Genomic DNA, 20,740 nt, shown 5'->3' with positions numbered 1-20,740 from the left:
TAGGCCTTTTATTGAAGACACTCAGCCAAAGAACGATCATCTTAGGCAAAATAAAAGACTGAGCAAATCTACCATTAGAAGAGTGTCTTATTATAGTGAACGGTGGATAGTTTGAAAGTATTACAGCAGAAATAAACCTGGACCATTTTGCCTGGAGCTTTTCAACCACTTTCCTGTCTGTTTTTTTCTTAGTCTAGTCATTACCAGGACCAAAAAACACTCTTTCCTTCTCAAAATGTTTTTCAGGCATTAATATGTAAATTTAAACTGTCAGCATTCCCACAGACCCCCATGAACAAGCTGTAATTGCTTCCAGTCTGTGTGGCCTTGGAATTAAACTGGGGAAACTAGTATTTAGTATTTTCATTAAGTTGGAAAAAGCAGGTTAGAAATACGGCTCTACTAGGTATGGCCTTTTGACACCCTCACTCTCTTTTTGAAAGCCCCTCTCCCTGTTCACACTAACAGCAAAGCGGAGAGACTGAGCTGCTGAAGGGACCTGAAATACAAGGGGTCAGTGGCATTCTTGAGAGCGCGCAGTGGAAAGTCCATGCTGTTCCAGGCAGAGGGACCACTGGAGAGGTTTGAGGCTGTCAGTTTGTAGCTTCCTAATGCTTGGGTGTTTTCCTCTGAGAACATCAGATTCCTTGCAGCCTCAGACAATGGACTACAATTAAAAATAAACAAGTAAAAATATTTTCCATAAAGGAGGTCAAGGAGAGCCACTGGTTTTCTCTTAAATTAAAAAAGAAGAAGATAATGCTAGTAAGAGTTCTTATTAAGATTATGCATCAGTCACAGGTCTTCTGCCCCAAATGCTGGCGACTGTGACCATGAACTTCTGAAGCCTTCCCAGAAGAACCTCTGATTGTGTGTTTCTGTCATAATTTCATCACATGGTTTAAAAGTTTGTAATCTTAATTGTCTGTTTACTCTAAAATGTCTTAGTAGTTCAAGTACTGTTTTTTTTGTTACTGCTAAATTGTCATATATATACATGGGACTTTTCTTTCTTATAAGAAAGAGTTCAGTGGTTTTTTTTTTTTTTTTTTTTCCATTTTTGGCTTGTGTGGAAACTAGATTCTTTAGGCCGGGCCTTATTCCCACAGTATTCATAAACCAGGCCAGGTTGAAAACTGAGGCAGTGACCCTTGATGATAATCAAAGAGATAAGTGATTTAGGTAAAAGCAGATATTTGGCCTGGATTAGACTATACGTGATTGCCTTAATCCCATGGTTGACCATGTTTTTAGAAAATGTGGGTTTTTTTTTTTATTACTTCATCTTTTAAAAAGGTTTTTTTTTTTTCTGGCTGCCCCACTTAGCATGCAGGTTCTTAGTTCCCCAAACAGCGGTCGAACCCATGCCCCCTGCAGTAGATATGCAGAGTCCTAACCACTGGAGTGCCCAGGAATTCCCTTAATTTTTTTTTTAAACTTTGTTAACACCTCAAATTTTACACCAAGTTTATTCTAGGTCTTGGTAAATTATACCTTAGATTTGATTTATAAAGCTCTGAGCTTATAAATCAATTATATTTCAGTAAAAATAAATAAATTTTTAAAAGACAGAAGAACTGTAAGAAGCAGTAAGTCTGGCATCCTATGTCAGTGCTTGGAAGAGAGCCACCCACCAATCAGGAAAGTTCACTTTAAACTCATGGAAGCAAGAAATAAACTTCCATTGTGTTTGAACCACCAAAACAAACAAAAGCCTCTGAGCTTTTTCTCATTTATTTAAATATTTTTGTTTCATAGTTACCCAGGAGATGAGCATTTGTAATTTTGGAGCAAACAGGCAGAATCTCAGTCCCTTAGCCTCAGCCTTGTAGCATTTTTCATTCTGCCTTCCAGAAGTGTGCATTGTTTATTCCTCTGCAAGAAAATATGAGCAAGTAAAAGAGTACATGGCAGACAGAACCTAAATCTGCTTTCCACTCTCAGGAAGGAAAACGTAGACTCGTGTCTCTAACCTGTGCGCTTGGTGTGGAGATGAGGGATGTGAATGTATACTCATGTGTGTGCCTGCCTCCAGGGAGCCTGACTGCTCCCACAGTGCTGGCTCAGATGACCCCCCTATGGTGCTGCTCTTGCCAGAGAGGGTGGTTGATTATGCCAGGTTAATTTTGTTACAAAGTACTGAACAGATTGTGGATACTAGGCCCTTTTGGTCTGAAAAACCCAAAATGTACTTTTTCCTGGTGAGGATGAGGTCTTGAAAGTGAAGAGAATGTGTTTTAGAGAAATCTTAACAATAATCCCTATGTGGAAGCCAGGATAGATTCTTCTGTCTGCTCCCTCTTCTGATTGTGATGTCGTCTATTCTTCATCAGACATTTATTGAGTGCTGATACATGACAGGCATTACCTAACTCTTTTGTTAAATTTTCTAAAATGCATATTGGATCGAGTCTTTTAAAAAAATAAGACTCAAGTGTTTATATGGCAACAGAGGTTTAGATGTCAGACTGTATCACCAAGAGATTTATTTTATAATGATAAAATCGTTTTTTAAATAGACCTAAACCTCCACCCAATCTGTTACTCTATCTTAGTTAGATGGGTTCTTAGAATCATTATTTCAGATGTGTATTCACATATTGTAAGGAGGATTATGCTTGGAAATATTTCTAATCTGTACAATTTGAGCTAAATGATCTCTTTCATCTATATATACCTCATTTTAAAATCTATCTTGTATGGAGTTCAGTGGTTTTCTAGTGACTTCCACTGCTGTGGGCCTGGGTTCAGTCCCTGGTGAGGGAATTAAGATCCTGCAAGATGCTCAGAGGGGCAAAAAACTAAAATTATAAAATCAAATCATTAAAATGTATATCTCATTAAAATACAGTTGACCCTTGAACAATGTGGGAGTTGGGAGTGCCCACCCTCTGCACAGTTGAAAATCCATGTATAACTTGACAGTCAGCCCTTGGTAACCATGGTTCTGCATCCATGCATTCAGCCAACCACAGATTGTGTAGTACTGTACTATGTACTTAGTAAAAGAAATCTGGATATAAGTTGACCCACACAGTTCAAACCCATGTTGTTCAAAGGTTACATTGTTTTGGAGAATATTGAATGGAGAGAAAGCGAGAATACTCCTATAGGGGAGGAAAAAATATCTTTCCTCTACTTTTTTGTGTTCTTGACTGGTACCCCTATAACAAAGGCAGATTAACAGGAGAAAAGCATACAGATTTATTTCCTGTAAGTGTTATGTGACATGGAAGCCTTCATAAGGAAATGGAAGACCTAGAGAAACCATTAAACCTGAGCGTTTTCATGCTAGATTTGATGAGGAGTGAAAAGTCTTTGGAAAATGTGATAGAACAAAGGTGAGCTAAGTGTAACAAACTGAGAGAAACAGCCAGATCTGTTTGTTCCAGTTCTTCTGTGTCTCGTCTTCGAAGGTAAGGATGTGCCTTCCTTCCAGGTGTTGGGGAGGGTACATTTCATATGAGGGTTTTGTGACCTGCTTCATGGGAAGGTCAAAAGTACTATTCATGCCATTTCTCAAGTTCCTTCAGCTTAAAATATTCAATGTGCCAAGGTGCCATATCGTGGGATGGTGTGTCCTCTGAACCCTGTCACTGCATTTCTAGTCCTAATTGTGCCACTCTTTCATATTTAACTTTGGCCCGTTTGTTAAGTCACCTCTATATATGCATGTAGATATTTTGTGAAGGATGGTTGTTAAATATTTAAATTGCTTTGAAGCTACAGTATAAGGAACTGTGTGAAATTAAATAATGCCATTTTCATTAAAATTATATAAAATATTTAAATATACATTTTAAGAATACTAAGTAAAATAGAGGTGTTGTGTTTGCTTTGGGGCTTCCCTGGTGGCTTAGATGGTAAAGAATCTGCCTCTAATGCAGGTGACCAGGGTTTGATCCCTGGGTCGGGAAGATCCCCTGGAGAAGGGAATGACTACCCACTGCAGTATTCTTGCATGGAGAATCCCATAGACAGAGGAGCCTGGTGGACTACAGTTTATGTGTGTTTGATTTGACTAAGGGAAGCTTGTATCCATATCTAGATATTTGAAGTAGTAGGAAATTAAAATCATAAATTAACTAAGAGTATCTAATCTGGGCAAAGCCTACAATTCTGTTTCTCCTGTCTTTTCCTTTTCCTGGATGTGAGGTAAATCACCTTTTCTGTTAAATTTCCTTTAATGATATAATTTGTGCTAAAGAGATCTTTTAATAACCCAAGACATACTAGTGAAAGGTTGTTACTGGATTTGTGGGAATTTGTGTGTTAATATGATAGTCTGTCTCAGTAGGGTGTCATTAGCAGCAGAAATGGAAGGCAAATTACAACCATCCCCTTTATCTTTTCCAGACACTGCAGCCCCTTCAGCATGCTGTTTCTATATATCTTTGAAAAGAAATTAAGTGGAAATTGCCTGCTCAAAGTTGCTTTAAAAAGTCACACATGTCACCTGTATGCTAGCTTGAGGATTCCTGCCTCCTCTTCACTATGAGCATGTCTTCTGCTCTATTCTAAGAAAGCTTTTTCACTTATTAGTAAAAAATAAGCGTCCTTTTCTGTTCTGTCTGTAGTTAGCCACCAATTAGTAAAGATGAGCAGAAACACTCCCATGCTGAGCACTGTGCTAGGGGCATAGAAGAGGCTGACACCACTTCATGATGTGAGCCCTCTGAGCGCCTTTTTATCTCCCAGGAGGGATCCTCAATAGGTTTGGGCTGCCCCCTGGAGCCTGTAGCTATTTCCGTCTAACTCCTCATTAAAGTCAATCCAAGATACTGCTAAAGCCTTTGGATTCTTTAAGTGAATTGCCTCCAACTTGAATTCAGCTAAAAATGCTTCACTTTCACTCCCCAGGGCTGCTTCCAAGCTGCATGAACTCGCCTCTCCTCAGCCTCACACCCCACCAAAAATATTGATGTCCACACAGCAAGACTAGCTTCTTTTTAGGGATCCAGGACTGTTGCTGTGAATGTGTGCCTAACTGTAAGAAGGGAAAAAAAGAATGAATCCTAGTTAAATCTGAGCACAAGAATGTGACATAAATCAGGACTTTGGTGGGGGAAACAGATTTGCCTTCCTCTCAAATAATAATTTTTTTTAAGAAAGATAAAATGCAAAAAAAAAAAAAAAAAAAAATCCACACCCCCCTAAAATAAATTAGATCTGAAAAGTGATGAGAGTACATAGCACTGTGCCAGACTTTTCCATTGTAAACTGAGTTTCTACTATGCCTTTCTAAACTGATAATACATATAGTTTTATATTCTGTCCTTTTTGCCTTTTCATACTGTCCATGGGGTTCTCCAGGCAAGAATACTGGAGGGGTTGCCATTTCCTTTTCCAGTGGACCACGTTTTGTCAGAAATCTTTACTATGACCCGTCCATCTGGAGTGGCCCTGCATGGCATGGCTTATAGCTTCATTGAGTTATGCAAGCCCCTTCACAAGGTTGTGATCCATGATCAAACCTGTCATTCCTAAAGGAAATCAACCCTGAATATTCATTGGAAGGACCAATGCTGGGAAAGATTGAGGGCAGGAGGAGAAAGGGGTGATAGAAGATGAGATGATTGGATGGCATCACCAACTCAATGGACATGAATTTGAGCAAACTCAAATTTGAGATGGTAGAGGACAGAGGAGCCTGGCATGCTGCATCCGAGTTGGACACGACTTAGGGACAATACAAGAATATATTCTATCCAGTAAAGGCTTTGGCAAAATGAAACCAATTATTTGGGGACTAAGGCAAGGTGGATTAGGATGGGGAAAGCAATAGATTCTACAATTTATTTTCCACGCTTACTTCTTGGAAGGAAAGTTATGACCAACCTAGGTAGCATATTGAAAAGCAGAGACATTACTTTGCCAACAAAGGTCCATCTAGTCAAGGCTATGGTTTTTCCATTGGTCATGTATGGATGTGAGAGTTGGACTGTGAAGAAAGCTGAGCGCCGAAGAATTGATGCTTTTGAACTGTGGTGTTGGAGAAGACTCTTGAGAGTCCCTTGGACTGCAAGGAGATCCAATCAGTCCATTCTAAAGGAGATCAGTCCTGGGTGTTCTTTGGAAGGAATGATGCTAAAGCTAAAACTCCAGTACTTTGGCCACCTCATGCAAAGAGTTGACTCATTGGAAAAGACTCTGATGCTGGGAGGGATTGGGGGCAGGAGGAGAAGGGGACGACAGAGGATGAGATGGCTGGATGGCATCACCAACTCGATGGACGTGAGTCTGAGTGAACTCTGGGAGTTGGTGATGGACAGGGAGGCCTGGCATGCTGCGATTCATGAGTCGGACACAACTGAGCAACTGAACTGAAGAATGGAAAATACCTTGATCATAGCTGCTCTGATATATTGGAGTATCACTCGACAAGTATTTATTCAGACCTTTTTCCCTTGAAGTGGAATACACCATCTTATCCTGCAGTTTTGAGCCTGGCCATTAGACTGAATTTGACAAATGGGATGTTTATGGAGATGTCTTTAGTGTGCTTATACAGTTTGGGTTGGGGCCCTTGCTCTTCTGCTGTTCATCATGAGAGGAAAGTGCCCTGTATGGCCTCTGGTTCAAGGAGAATAAGCCGATATAGAGCAGACTTAATCCCAGTCTGCCGCTAAACCCTGTTGATTTCAGCCTCACCCAGCAGAGTCACAGTCAACCCACAGCCTGAAGCACACCCACACCAGCCAATTTGCTGACCCCAGAACAAAAGCCACAAATGCTTGCTAAGCCACTGAGTTTCGAGGTGGGTTTTTATGCAGCAATCACTCACTAATGTGCCATTCTTATTCCACTTTAGTCCATTCTCCTTGCAGAAACCATAGTCATCTATTTAAATACAAATCAAACCATGTCACATCGTTGTTTAAACCTTTGGGGAATGAATTCTAAATGTTCAGCATGACCTATAAATTCCTGCATGAGAGGGGCCTGACCTCATTCCCCATCACTCTACACTCTAGCCACCAGCCTTCTCTCTCAGTAATTTAATCTCACCACCCTCTCGTTCCTGATGACTTTGTTATGGGCTGGTTCCACTGTGTACTATCCTTTTTCTCTACTCTTTACTTAGTTAACTCCTACTATACCTCAAGTGTAAGCTTAAATGTTGTTTTCCAAAGGACTTCCAAAGGAAGCTCTCCCTGACCCAAATACAAGGTTGTTGTGGTTTAGTTGCTAAGTCATATCCTACTCTTTGCAACCCCATGGACTGTAGCCCACCAGACTCCTCTGTCCATGGGATTTCCCAGCAAGAATACTGGAGTGGGTTGCCATTTCCCTCTCCAGGGGATCTTCCTGACCAGGAATTGAGCCCACGTCTCCTGAATTGGCAGGTGGATTTTTAACTCCCAAGCCACCAGTTCCCAATTATATGGCCTCAGAGCCCTTTGTATTTCAGCTTTTAGCACTTAACTATAATTGCAATGAATTATTGAAGTGTGTAATTCATTGTTGTATGTCTCACCCATCATGAGGGCAAGGACAACATGTGTCTGATTTACTGCATTATCCCCTGCTTAGAACAGTGACCTGTAGTTGGCTAAAGAGACTAGGCTTGAACAAAAGTCAGGGGATACATAATAGCTCACATGTGAAATGTTGATGAAGATCTGAATCAATTCAAATGAAACATTCTGTAGGAACCTAGTGGAAGGTAATGTGAATATTGGAACAAGGTCAGAAAAAGACACCTGCAAGGAAAACACAGTCTCTCCTTAGTCACAGAGCCAGGTTAGCTACAGTAATAATGAGCATTAGATCTCTAAATGTTACGGAATTAGAAATGAAAACTCTTGATTTTAAGAGGAAATGTCACTAGCTGCCAGGGAATTGATAATTTGCAAAGGCTGCACTGCAGAACTACCGATGAGTTTCAAACAAATGGAGATCACCCAAGAATTTAAAAATAAGATCAAACTGTGCCTTTAGGGCTCTTAACTTCTTAAAATAGTGTCACAGCTTATATAATAGGAAGAAACTGTTGTAGATATCCTAATATATCCAAAGAAAAAGTAAAACCTACCATAAATGACACAATATTTGGGGGAAAAAATTATTATTTTATTTTTTGGTTGCGCTTGGTGGCATGCAGGATCTTATTTCCCTGACTAGGGATCAAACCCATGCCCCCTGCAGTGGAAGCGCAGTGTCTTAACCATTGGACCACCAGGAAAGTCCCAACAATGTTTGAAATTTGAAGTGAATAGCTCATGAAGGTTTTAGTACAGAGAAAAGATGGATGGAGCTTCAGCTTAGATAGTCAGTGTCCTTAGTGTGTATGAACAAGAAAGACATATTTCGAGGGGAGATTTGGGACTCACAGCTTCAGGATTCATTAGAACCTGTGAAGACCTGGCTGAGTCTCCTCCTGTCACTTGCTGGCCTGTGATGCCATCAGAGAGGACAGGCTGTGGCAGCCACTTCATATTCCAGTTTGTCAGCAATGTATACAAGTATAACCTAAGTTGTCTTTTCCTTTTGGTAAGGGGAAAAAGTGGTAGAGGATTTTTAAAGATTTCTTTGGCTATTAAGTATCTTGGTCTATCTCCCTTGGCTCTATAGCCTGTCCTAATTAAATGATTTCAGCAGAAGCTCCTAGAAGGCAGCTTCCTTCTTTTCCCTTTTGCTGCCTGTGTTGGCTCTCATGTTCTTTGCTTAAATAATTAATAATCATTAGTGTCTGTTATGCAGCATGTGGGAGAAGAGTGGATAATCTTGGATCCCAGGGCATTTGCACTCTGCCTGTCCCCTTTGCATAAGCTTTCATGTGAGGCTCTTCATTAGCTGGCACCACTGGGGTGTAGATTTGCTGCCCTCAGCCTTTTAGTGTTTATTAACTAAAAAGAAAAAAAGCCCCATCCAGTTCACCAGCTGGAGACAAATACTGCTGATGGGAAGTAATTTCCCAGAAGAACAGTTATGAAGAAAGTGAGGGGAGCCGTGTGTGGAGAAAAGAAAACCACAAAGTTCATTTAGATTGAGCAACCTCTGCTGGACCCAAATGCAAAACTAAGTGTCTGTCACATCACTGCAAATTCTGACCTCAGTCTGACAAATAGCAAATAGTTAAACATATGAGTGTGTAACAGGGGGGTTTATACTCTCAGGTAGGTTTGAAAATTTCTACTCTCAGAACAGTGAAGGGCAGGCACAGAGCTACAAATATTTGATAATAACAGGCCCCACTACTTGTTAGCAACAGTAAGCTGGTGGTCCAAAGGGTGTGGAAAGAATTGCTTGTCAGGGACAATCTTTTAAGTCATACCTAAATACACTGATAACATTGCAGCATCTACAGCTATGAAATTCATTGATTTGTGCTGGGGGGAAAGATAGCTGTTTTGTCATTTATTACCAGAGAGTAGAGACTGTTTGATTTTAGGGATGGTAATTTTTTATACTTAGTTGGACAGTAACCAGCAAGGGGAATAAAAGGTGATAAATGAACTGGGAGAAGAGTGGATATCCTTGGATCCCAGGATCCAAGGCTAATAGGCTGAATATTTGGATCCAAACTGAGGTCTTATGTTGTTTTGTCTTTACTAGATGATTAGAACCTTTGAGACTACACAGACAAAATACTTTTACAAGACATGTTGGTCTGTCAAAACATTCAGCCAAAGAAATGAATGATTATTTCTTTACATTGTTCCCAAGCACAGTACAAGCAAGGTCCCGTGACATGGGAAACCTGTACTGTAGGTATCAGATGCTGCAGGAACCAACACTCTGGGGATAGGTTGGCAGCGAGCCAGATGTTCACAGCTGCATATACCCCACTCATGACCCAAAATATGTATATCCACTCGTCTACAAAATGCTTTCATCATGGCCTTTAATAATTCCTTGTTATCTCCAAAGTAAAATTAGATGACAAGTTACTTGCCAAGGCAAAAAGGAGAGTGATGCACAGCTGCAGCATGCTTTGTCTGAGCTGTGCGCTTAGCCTTGGTCACTCTCTGTCCACAGAGGAGTTAGTTGTGTTACATGTAAACAGAATGACAAACTTCTGTATTACTGGAAATTATTAGTGTTTAAAATTTGGTTTTCAAAACACAAAGAGTTGGTTCTTATTTTTCCTTTACTAAAAAAATTTTTTATTCAATACAAAGTCTCTTCCTTTATCTCAAATTCTTACCTTGTACCTGCTCAACCTGTAGGGAGGAGGTCCCCTTATGGGGTATAATTTGAGGACCACTGTTGCCATAACTACTTCAAAACTGTTTTCTTTCCCTGTATCCTGTTGATGCTCCACTGTTGTTTCATACTTGGCCTGTAAATTTTACTGTTATCCCTTTGGTATAGAAGGGGCAACACAAAGCTTTTGGGCTTTCCTGGTGGCTCAGATGGTAAAGAATCCACCTGCAATGCAGGAGACCTGGGTTCAATCCAAGGGTTGGGGGAAGATCCCCCAGAGGAGGGAATGGAAACCTGCTCCAGTATTCTTCCCTGGATAATTCCATGGACAGAGGAGCCTGGCAGGTTATGGCCCATGGGGTCACAAAGAGTCAGACATGCCTGAGCAACTAACACTTTGACTTTCATAGAGGACAGAGACTTTTTCCTCCAAAAACCAACTGTTTAAAGCTACACATAGGACTTCCCTGGTGGTCCAGTGGTTAAGAATCCATCTGCCAATGCAGAAGACACGGATTTGATCCCTGATCCAGAAATACTCCACATGCTGTGGGACAACTAAGCCCACGTGCCACAACTCCTGAGCCCAAGCTCTGAAGCCCATGTTCTGCAACTGGAGAAATCACATAAATGAGCCTGCACACCACAACTAGAGAGTAGCTCTTGCCCACTGCAACTAGAGAAAGCCCACAAACAGCAACGAAGACCCAGCGCAGCCAAAAACAAATAAATAGATAAGTGAGAAATCTGTATTCAGGTCAGGAAGCAACAGTTAGAACTGGACATGGGACAACAGACTGGTTCCAAATAGGAAAAGGAGTACGTCAAGGCTGTATATTGTCACCCTGCTTATTTAACTTCTATGCAGAGTACATCATGAGAAATGCTGGACTGGAAGAAACACAAGCTGGAATCAAGATTGCCGGGAGAAATATCAATAACCTGAGATATGCAGATGACACCACCCTTATGGCAGAAAGTGAAGAGGAACTAAAAAGCCTCTTGATGAAAGTGAAAGTGGAGAGTGAAAAAGTTGGCTTAAAGCTCAACATTCAGAAAACGAAGATCATGGCATCCGGTCCCATCACTTCATGGGAAATAGATGGGGAAACAGTGTCAGACTTTATTTTTTTTGGGCTCCCAAATCACTGCATATGGTGACTGCAGCCATGAAATTAAAAGACGCTTCCTCCTTGGAAGGAGAGTTATGACCAACCTAGGTAGCATATTAAGAAGCAGACACATTACTTTGCCAACAAAGGTCCGTCTAGTCAAAGCTATGGTTTTTCCTGTGGTCATGTATGAATGTGAGAGTTGGACTGTGAAGAAAGCTGAGCGCCAAAGAATTGATGCTTTTAAACTGTGGCGTTGGAGAAGACTCTTGAGAGTCCCTTGGACTGCAAGGAGATCCAACCAGTCCATTCTGAAGGAGATCAGCCCTAGGATTTCTTTGGAAGGAATGATGCTGAAGCTGAAACTCCAGTACTTTGGCCACCTCATGCGAAGAGTTGACTCATTGGAAAAGACTCTGATGCTGGGAGGGATTGGGGGCAGGAGGAGAAGGGGACGCCAGAGGATGAGATGGCTGGATGGCATCACTGACTCGATGGACATGAGTCTGAGTGAACTCTGGGAGTTGGTGATGGACAGGGAGGCCTGGTGTGCTGCGATTCATGGGGTCGCAAAGAGTCGGACACGACTGAGCGACTGAACTGAACTGAACTGAAAAAAGATACATCTATGTCGAGGAATGCAGAGAGACCTTCCCAAAAGCTGAAAAAATAAAAATATAGACTCATAAACTTACTGAGTGAAGAATGAGAAGAGGGTTGGGAGCACTGGTGTCTCAGATGGAGATGGGGAAATAGGAGTGGCTGTCAGTGGAGGGAAAGTCCTGGGTACAGTCTTTACATGTTTATTTACTCATGCAATAATATTTGTTGGACATCTACACATGCTGTGCTAGGTAAGAATGATTCACAGTGACTTCCTTATCCTCCTGGAATTTATGGCCCTGCTGGGACTGGGGCTGGCCTAGTATAGGTCAAGAAAAGTTTCCTTTAGTTTGGGATTAGCAGATACAAACTACTATATATACAATAGATAAACAACAAGGTCCTACTCTATAGCATGGGGAACTATATTCAATATCATGCAATAAACCATAATGGAAAAGAACATGAAAAATATGTGTTGTTGTTCAGTCACTAAGTTGTACCCGACTGTCTGCAGCCCCATGGACAGCAGCATGCCAGGCTTCTCTGTCCTTCACTATCTTCCCAGAGTTTCTTCAAATTCACGTCCATTGAGTCAGTGATGCTATCTAACCATTTCCTCCTCTGCTGCCCTCTACTCCTTTTGCCTTCACTCTTTCCCAGCTTCATTGTCTTTTCCAGCGAGTCAGCTCTTTGCATCAGGTGGCCAAAGTATATCCATATACATATTTTCCCTTTTTTTTTCAGCAGTAAAAAAAGCAAAAAGTATGTGAGTGTATGTGTGTGTGTATATATACATATATATATATATATATATATATAACTGTATCACTGTGCTGTACACTTGAAACTAACACAGCATTGTAAATCAGCTATAGGCAATAGAAAAAGTCTCCTTAAAAATGACCAAAGAAAACCAAACATTTTGTCAGGTGAAGGGGAGAGAAGTGGGGGAAAGCCACCGATACAAAGGGAGCTGTATACTCAGATGTACCAAAGCAGAAGGAAGTACCCTGTGATCAAGCAATAGGGAGAAGGCCTGTGTGTGGCAGAAGCCCAGCTGGCAAAGGTGGAACAAGGTCAGGTTGGAGCCAGATCATGCACGGCCTGGTAGCCATGCTAAAGATTCTGAACTTCATCAGGAAAACAAAAAGAACTCATTGAATAGTGGAGATGTGACAAGATCAGTGCATTTTAAGAAGATCCCTCTAGTTGCTGTGTGGGCAATGGATAGAGTATGGTAGGGGAAGCCTGAACTAGCACTTGGAAGTTAGTGCTGGAGTTAGGTGAGAGCTGATGATGGGTTACACTGGAGCACAGAAATGGAGATGGTGGGAATTGGGGAGAGTCAAGATGTAATCTGGGGATGGAAACAACATGGACTGAATATGAGGGAAAGGGAGACTATGGTGTGGAGGATATGCTTAAGTTTCCGGTATAAGCAACTCCAGTGGAGTAGGGCCAGCTATTGATGGAGGAAAGACCTATTTGGGGACCTCTTAAGTGTGGGATGGTGTGTGCAGAATTGGTACAAGGTCTACTGAAACCATGGAACACACCATGATAGTTTCTCTGCTTTTCACTTTCCTTCCCTCCAAATCTTGGTCCCTTTGTCTGTCCAGTTACACTGCCTCATTCTTTCAGAATTTTCCACAAGATGAGCTGACGATGGTGGTAAACATTTTTGAGGTCACATCCTTGCAGCTCTTGATCCAACAGAAGAGAAAGAGCTTCCCTTCATTTCTAATATAAAAAGATTTAGGGACTTCCCTGGTGGTCCAGTGGTTAAGAGTCTGCACTTCCCGTGCAGAGGGCATGGGTTCCATCCTTGGTCAGGAAACTAAGATCCCACATGCTATGTGGCCAAAAAAAAAAAAACAAAAACAAAAAAAAACAAACCCAAAGTTTCAGAAAAGGATTCCAATTGGCTCAGCTCAGGTCATATCCTCTTAGCCAACGGTCCAGAGAACACAGCACATGAACTGGTCCAGCTTGAGTTCATGTCTCCCTGTTTGTTTTTTTTGCAGAGGGAAAAGGCTAGGATACTATAAATGGTCATCTCGTCAGCACCTCTGGTGGGTAGAGGGTGGCGAGGAGCAGTTCCCCAAGGGGCAAAGACAGGGCTGGGCTGTCAGAGCTAGCAGATGTTTCCTGCCTCCGAAGCCTTCAGTGTTTCGTTCTAAGACTACAGATGGGGAGAGGCTGAGTTAATTCTGAAGTAATCCTACTATCTAGAGATCCAACTCTGAGCTGATGGGATGAAGGCCTGACTATGTTGATGAACTTACTGTAATTTTGAACAATAATATATTTATGAAAATTTTGAAAAAGCTTCCATTGTTTCACAGTGACACATTTTTTTAATACATTCCTTTTCCACATTTATCCTTGAGCATGTACCTTTTTCTGAAATAGAATTTATACATTGTCTTGAATAACCAAAGTTGTTTACTTTTAATTCATTTGTTTAAACATCAATATTTACATGAAAATAATTTGAATGTGTAAATTTGTTATATTGGTATGCTCTGTGAAACTTCAAGGATCAGCTAGTAACTGTATAAAGAAATATTGGTTTAGCTCTTGTTATGGGCATGGTAGTCTGGATGCTGAGGGAGATACAAACACTGTTGACCTATTTCTGGCATTTAAAAGTTTATAATCTCATGATTTTGATAAAATATTTCTCAATTGTAAGTAAAAAAAGTTATTAAATCAAAAGTAATATGGACATTAGAGAATATAACAGAAAAAAAGTATCTTGTATCCTTCTTGCATTGGGAAGGGGAAGAAAAATGAGGGAAGTGGAAGAGGATGGGACAGAAAAGGAGCAGAAAGGTTGGGGAAAGCGGCACAGTAAGGCCTCTGAAAGTGGTTAGTGTCACACGACGCAATTGTTAAATGTTGAAAGTGAGACCAGGCTTGAAGACACGCGTCCCTTTAAAAGGGAAGCTGGGTGTTCAGAGCAATTCGCATTTTGCCTAAAGGAGGCTGTTTATACTCTCTCCAGAGCAGACCGAGTCAGACTTTCTATAGCAACATTTTAACCAAGGGCAACCTTCTCTACTCGCCCCCTCCAATGCATTCACTATCAATACAGACGATATTCTAAGTTTAACGGACCCATCCCTAGGCTCTCGGGGTTCGGTGGATCCAGGTTAGACAGGCCCCCAGTTCAAGAGTGGGCCCAACTGCTTCAAAGGTAGCAATATATCCAGTTCCAAGACCCAGGAAGACCACGCCTCTAAATGTTTTGCAACCTTGTCCATTTCAGATTTTTCAGGGGCCCTGAGTAAACGGGTCTTGCTAAAGATTCCGCCTCGTGTGGCCGCTCCCATTTTTAAACCCAGACGCATGTGTGGGAGAGGCCATTATATTTACGGGATCACTGTGCTTCTGGAGCAGCTAGGGACAAGCAGAGCTGCTTTACCGCAACGCCGGCTCCATCCTTAGCCCGGGCTCCGCCCTTAGGCTGCCTCCCCCTCGGAGCCCCCGCCCCTCCTCCCTTGCCAACCCCCGACCAACTCCACCCCTTTGCTCTGAGAGCCTCTAGGCCCTACCCGCAACCGGGTTCCACCCGCCCATCTCGTGGCTCCGCCCCGGGGCCACTTGCCCCGCCCACCCCCAAAGGGCCCAGTGAGCTTGCCTGAGCGCTCCGCAGTACCCACCTCTCAGCTGAGAGCTCCGCCCCCCTGGCCCACTTAACCAATGAGAGCCACGGAGAATTCCAGGCCGTGCCCATTACATCTTCAGACCGCGCCCCTACGCCGGCCCTCTGCCGCCCTCCACCCCGGGGCGTTGCCGTGACCGCGCCTCCGTCGCCCGCGCGGAGCCAGATGCCGCGCTCTCCGCCGGTCCCTCCCCTGGCGGCCTGGCGCCTCCTTCCCTCCCCGCCGCGGTGACTCACGGAGAGGGAGGCGGAGGCTGAGGCGGCCGCTCCCGCTGCTGCCGCTGCCGCTGCTGCCGTTGCGGCTGCTCTGGCTGTGCGCGTCCCGGAACAGGCCGCCGCGCGCCGCTCTCGGACCCGCAGCCCCCGCCCGCCTGGCCGGGTCGGGCGGCCCAGGTAAGCGCCGAGGCCGGCCCGCACCCGCAGCGCCCGGGCCCACGCCGCTCCGGGGCTAGGGGAGCAGCCAGCCCTTTGTCTCCCGGGGAGGGGCCGCGAACTGCGCCCCCGACCCGACTGGGACCCACCGGCCGGACCACCGGCGCGGAGCCCTGGTCTGGGCCGGGTTTCCTGCCCCGCCTGGCCGCCGCTGCCTCCTGCCGCTCGCCGCCCCCGCCCCCGATCCCGCGGCAGACCACCATCCAGCCGTCCTCAACCTGTCCTCCTCCGGGGGTCGCCTCCACAGGTGTCCGAGCCATCCACACTTGCTCACCCCACCGCGTCGGCGTGGTTGTCGCCGCCTATCAGCCTCAGGTCCCGCGCCTTCTTGTCTCTTTCCTCACCTGCACCCCGCTCTAGCATCCTGACTGACCCTCTGTAAAGAGCCCCCCGTATTTCCCCAAACTCAATGCTGCCAAGGTCTGGCCCCTGGGTCGTTCTTCCTCTCTCTAGTCTGGCTGAACTGTCGTGTCCCCCGTGAGTGTTCCTGGAAGGTGCACGTTGTAGGCACATGTCTCGCCTGTATGGCTGGCATGTATCTGTGAACCTGCAAGATTGACCACTGGGAGCCCCGAACTGCACTTCTTGCCTTCTCCTCATCATCCCCACCCCAGTTACCTTCCTGTGCACCTGGTAACCAAGACACCTAGGTCTGGATACCCAGCCTCTTTTAGGCCCCACATGTCTGGCTCTCTGGTGTGTGGAACGTGTCTGAACAGTCCCTGTTGTCAGGTTAGCCCCTGGGAAGGCCCAGGAGGCCTGTGTTGGCTGCAAATCAAGACTTTTACAAATAACGTGATGTGAGGCTTGCGTCACCTCCTGTCCGAGGATCAAGTATGCTAGTACTGTTCATTACTTTATCTCCTGTCACTCACACAACTTAGGAAAGTGTGCCTGGCCGACTTCTGGGTAAATTGAGGCATGGGGGCATGGCTAAGGGACCTGGAGCCAAGTCAAAGTTAGTCCTTAGGTTCTGACTCTTAGCTCCCTGCTGCATGCAACTACTGGGCTCTAGTTCCTGGCTTTAGACTCTAAGTGATACTGATCTCTTGGGCCATTAAAGTGTCCAGAGAGACCAAGTTCCCCCTGGTTTAAAGCAGGATTTCGAATTATAAATAAAGGTGCCAGTGTGTCATTCATGGTTTCCTGGTGGAGTGAGTGGCCCTCATATATACAAGTCTCCTCCCTGGGATGGAGATTCATCCATTCAGTTATGAGCGCTTCCTATGTGGCTTTCCAGGCACTGGATTCTGGAAACATAGCCCCTGCCCTTCTGTAGCTGACATTCTCAAGAGAAAGGGGTAAATAAATAAGTGGACAAAGTAAGTTTAGTAGTGGTAAGTGCTGTGAAGGTGGGAAGAACCAGTTTGTTTTTTTTCCCCCCCAAGTGCAGTTAGAAATCACTGGAGGATTTAAGCAGAGAGGTGATAAAATTTAAGTTTTGTAAGATCATGCTGGCCTCCATATGGAGATTGGATTGTAAGGAGCAGGGATGATTGCCATTATCCCCACCCCAACCACCTTCCTTTTTCTTGTACCTGGTAACCGAGACACCTAAGTCTGGATACCCAGCCTCTTTTAGACCCCACATGTCTGCCTCTCTGGTGTGCCAAATGTGTCTGAGCAGTCCCTGCTGTCAGGTTAGCAGGGACTAACCTGGCAGTTAGAGGCAAGGATGCTAGTTGGGAGACTGACCATTGCAACTGCTGGGCAAAAGATGATGGTGGCTTGAACCAGGGTAGTGGTAGCAGAAGTAAAGAGATGAAACCAGTCTGATCCCCCGGGGAGAGACTGAGAGTGAAACTTCAGGGAACACCGACTGAGACTTAGATGTCTGGCAGAGAATTTCTAGACCTGGCTATGCTCCGGTTTAGCTCAGCAAACTGTACTCAACACCTGTTGTGAGCCAGACACTATGCTAGACTCTAGAGTTCCTGATGGGAACAGGGTGACTAGGTCTCCATGTTCTGACAAGATGCTCACAGATGGATCACCCCCTCCTGAAGGGAAGAGGGTTTGTGGGCTTAAAAACCATTTCAAGGAGGAGGAGGGCAGCACACACTGGAGTTCATTCCCACATCCGGCTGCATTATTTAAATGAGAGCATGATTGCCCTCCCACTGCTGTACGATGTTGCCCAAAGAGGTTGGGACTGATCTCCCGGTGGGTGGGAGAACTACTCAGTGGCCATGAACTTGAACCATTAACTGGAATAAAACTTGGATCTCCGTGTCGTTCCAAATCTGTGCTGTGAGAGCAGGTTCCGAGCTAAAGGACTGTGGGGGTTATGTAGGCCAGGCCCCTCTTACAGTTGGGCACCCCTAGCCCCCAGAGATTGAGTTTGTTGTTGTTGTTTTTAATATTTATTGTTTAAAATTATTGTTCAGCTGTGCCAAGTCTTCGTTGTGGCAGCCGGGATCTTGGATCTTTTTTGCTGCACATGGGATCTTCAGTTGCAGCATGCAGATTCTTAGTTGAGGCATGAGAACTCTTAGTTGCACCATGTGGGAACTAGTTCCCTGACCAGGGATTGAACCCCGGCCCCCTACATTGGGAGCGTGGAGTTTTAGCCTCTGGACCTAGTCCCCTGAGTAACTCTTTTGCAGTCCCATACCAGTCTATACATTCGCTAATGGCACCTGTCACTTTCTACCTCTCTTTCAGCGTCATGTGCAGGTGCATGACCCTAGGCTTTCTGAGGCCAAGGTCTCTATTGGACTCAGCTTTCCATCTCTCACAGCATCTAGATCCCGCCTGCAAAGTACACTCATCAAGTACTGGTGGACCTGCCTGGGTGTTTCACAGCACCTGAAACCAGAGCCCAGGAATGTGACCTTATATGTGTTTGTTGTTTTTTTTTTATTTAAAAAGAAAAATGTGTTTATTTACTTATGGCTGTGCTAAGTCTTCTTTGCTGCTCTGGCTTTTTCTCTAGTTGCAGTGAGTGGGGCTACTGTCTAGCTGTGGTGCTTGGGCTTCTATTCTGGTGGCTTTTCACGTTGCAGAGCACAGGTCTAGAGCACAGCCTCAATAGTAGGGGCACATGGGCTTTGTTGCTCTGCGGCAGGTGGGATCTTCCTGGATCAGGGATTGAACCTGTGTCTCCTGCATCGTCAGGTGGATTCTTTACCACTGAGTCACCGGGGAAGCCCTGTCCATGTCCTTTCATCAGTTTCCTCTTCATCCAGAGTCTAACACGGGGGTCAGCCCAGCAGTCTCCATGTCACCATGCTCACAGAGCAGGGCAGCCCTTCCTTGATGGGTCGGCTGTCACTCCAGCCCTGCCTACAGGGAACAGCTGCTAAGGGTGCTGAGCAACTAGTTATTCGACACCCAGCAAATATGAAGCAGAGCTCTTAATCAGAGCCCGAGGTCTAAACACAGGACTAGTCCAGACACAGGACTGATCTGGGTTTGGATCTTGGTTCTGCCATCATGAGCTTCATGACCTTCAGCAAGTAACTTAACTGCTCTGTGCCTCAGTTTCCCCATTGATAAACTATTAATACTTCCTTCCTGGAGTTGTTGGGAGGATTAAATTAAGTAATACCTATTAGAGTCTTAGAACTACACTGAGCCCCTTGGTAAGGGCTTGGTTGAAGCAGTAGCTGTTATTTCACCATTATTTATTTATCCACTTCTTATCTCCCATCAGAATTTAAGCTCTTTTAGGGCAGAGATTTTTGTCTTTTTTTGGTCTCCTGTTAAAGTTTGTAGGCACTCCATAAACATTTCTTAAATTGAATGGCTTATCAAGCACCTACTATGTGCCAGGCACTGTTGTAGCAGCTGGGGACTGAGCCAAGAACAAGATCACCAAGATGCATGAAATTCATGTTCTAGTGGGAGAGACAGATGGTAAACAAGTACACATGTGAATAAAACAGGATGGTGAAAAGAGATGCAGGGAGAATAAAAGAGAGCAGTGAGATGGAGAATGCCTGGGTCATAACTGTAGTGAGCTCTGAGGAGGTAACTTTGGTGTTTTTTTTAATGTATTTTTATTTATTTATTTGGTTGCACCGCATCTTGGTCGCAGCATGCAGGATCTTTGGTTGTGGCATGCAAACACTTAGTTGTGGCCTGTGGGATCTAGTTCCCTGACCAGCCGCCCTGCATTGGAAGCACAGAGTCTTAGCCGCTGGATCATCAGGCAGGTCCCCTAAGGAGGTAATTTTGAGTGGAGACCCAGCTGATGGGCAGAGGGCAGCAGAAGCAACAAGCCCAAGGAAGCTGGAGTGGGCTGAGTGAGGAGCTGGCAGGAGTTAGATCTGTGGCCACGGTGAGGAATTTGGATTTTTCTCTTTGATTCTGAACAGGGGGAAGTCACTGCGTGGGAACTTTTCCTGGGGGTCCATCCCAGGAGAGAAAGCCAGACACTACGAAGAGCAGTGAGCATGCTCTCCTTGCCCTGCTTTTGGAAGGCTTTTGGAAGTCAGCAGCGTTGCGCCTATTCCCATCAAGTTTCTCATGTCTCTGGCCTAGATAGCTGGGAGGTGTGGGAGCCATCAGCTAGGTTAACAAAGGTCCAGGTGTGCGTGTCTGTGTGTCCTGCAGATTTGCTCAAGCCGTCTTTTCCTTCTGAGTATGTAGGTAATGGGTAAGCATTTCTTGAGTTGAGTGAATGAGCATCACCAGCTCTTAGCGTCTTGTCCTGTACGCTGGCAAGTCCTATGTTTTCTACTTCTCTCTGCATCAGGGAAAGATTCTTACGGTGGTCATGACTCTGGTGTAACCTTGGAGTTCTGCTGCTCTTATGTGCATCAGGGACCCA

General features: G+C 44.5%; 1 protein-coding gene across 1 annotated transcript in view; it reads left to right on the top strand.

Moving 5' to 3' along the window:
- The first annotated feature begins 15,642 nt into the window (after window positions 1-15,642).
- CTNNBIP1 (catenin beta interacting protein 1) overlaps window positions 15,643-20,740 on the top strand; it is a 47,349-nt gene continuing 42,251 nt past the window's right edge. Inside the window, exon 1 of the mRNA XM_006076698.4 lies at window positions 15,643-15,927. The gene's annotated coding sequence lies outside the window, so the exon portion shown is untranslated. The remainder of the gene's footprint in view (window positions 15,928-20,740) is intronic.

This window comes from Bubalus bubalis, chromosome 5, assembly GCF_019923935.1.
Source record: "Bubalus bubalis isolate 160015118507 breed Murrah chromosome 5, NDDB_SH_1, whole genome shotgun sequence".
Classification (NCBI taxonomy): domain Eukaryota; kingdom Metazoa; phylum Chordata; class Mammalia; order Artiodactyla; family Bovidae; genus Bubalus; species Bubalus bubalis.
Note: the sequence above shows the minus strand (reverse complement) of the source record. Positions and strands in the feature narration are given on the sequence as shown.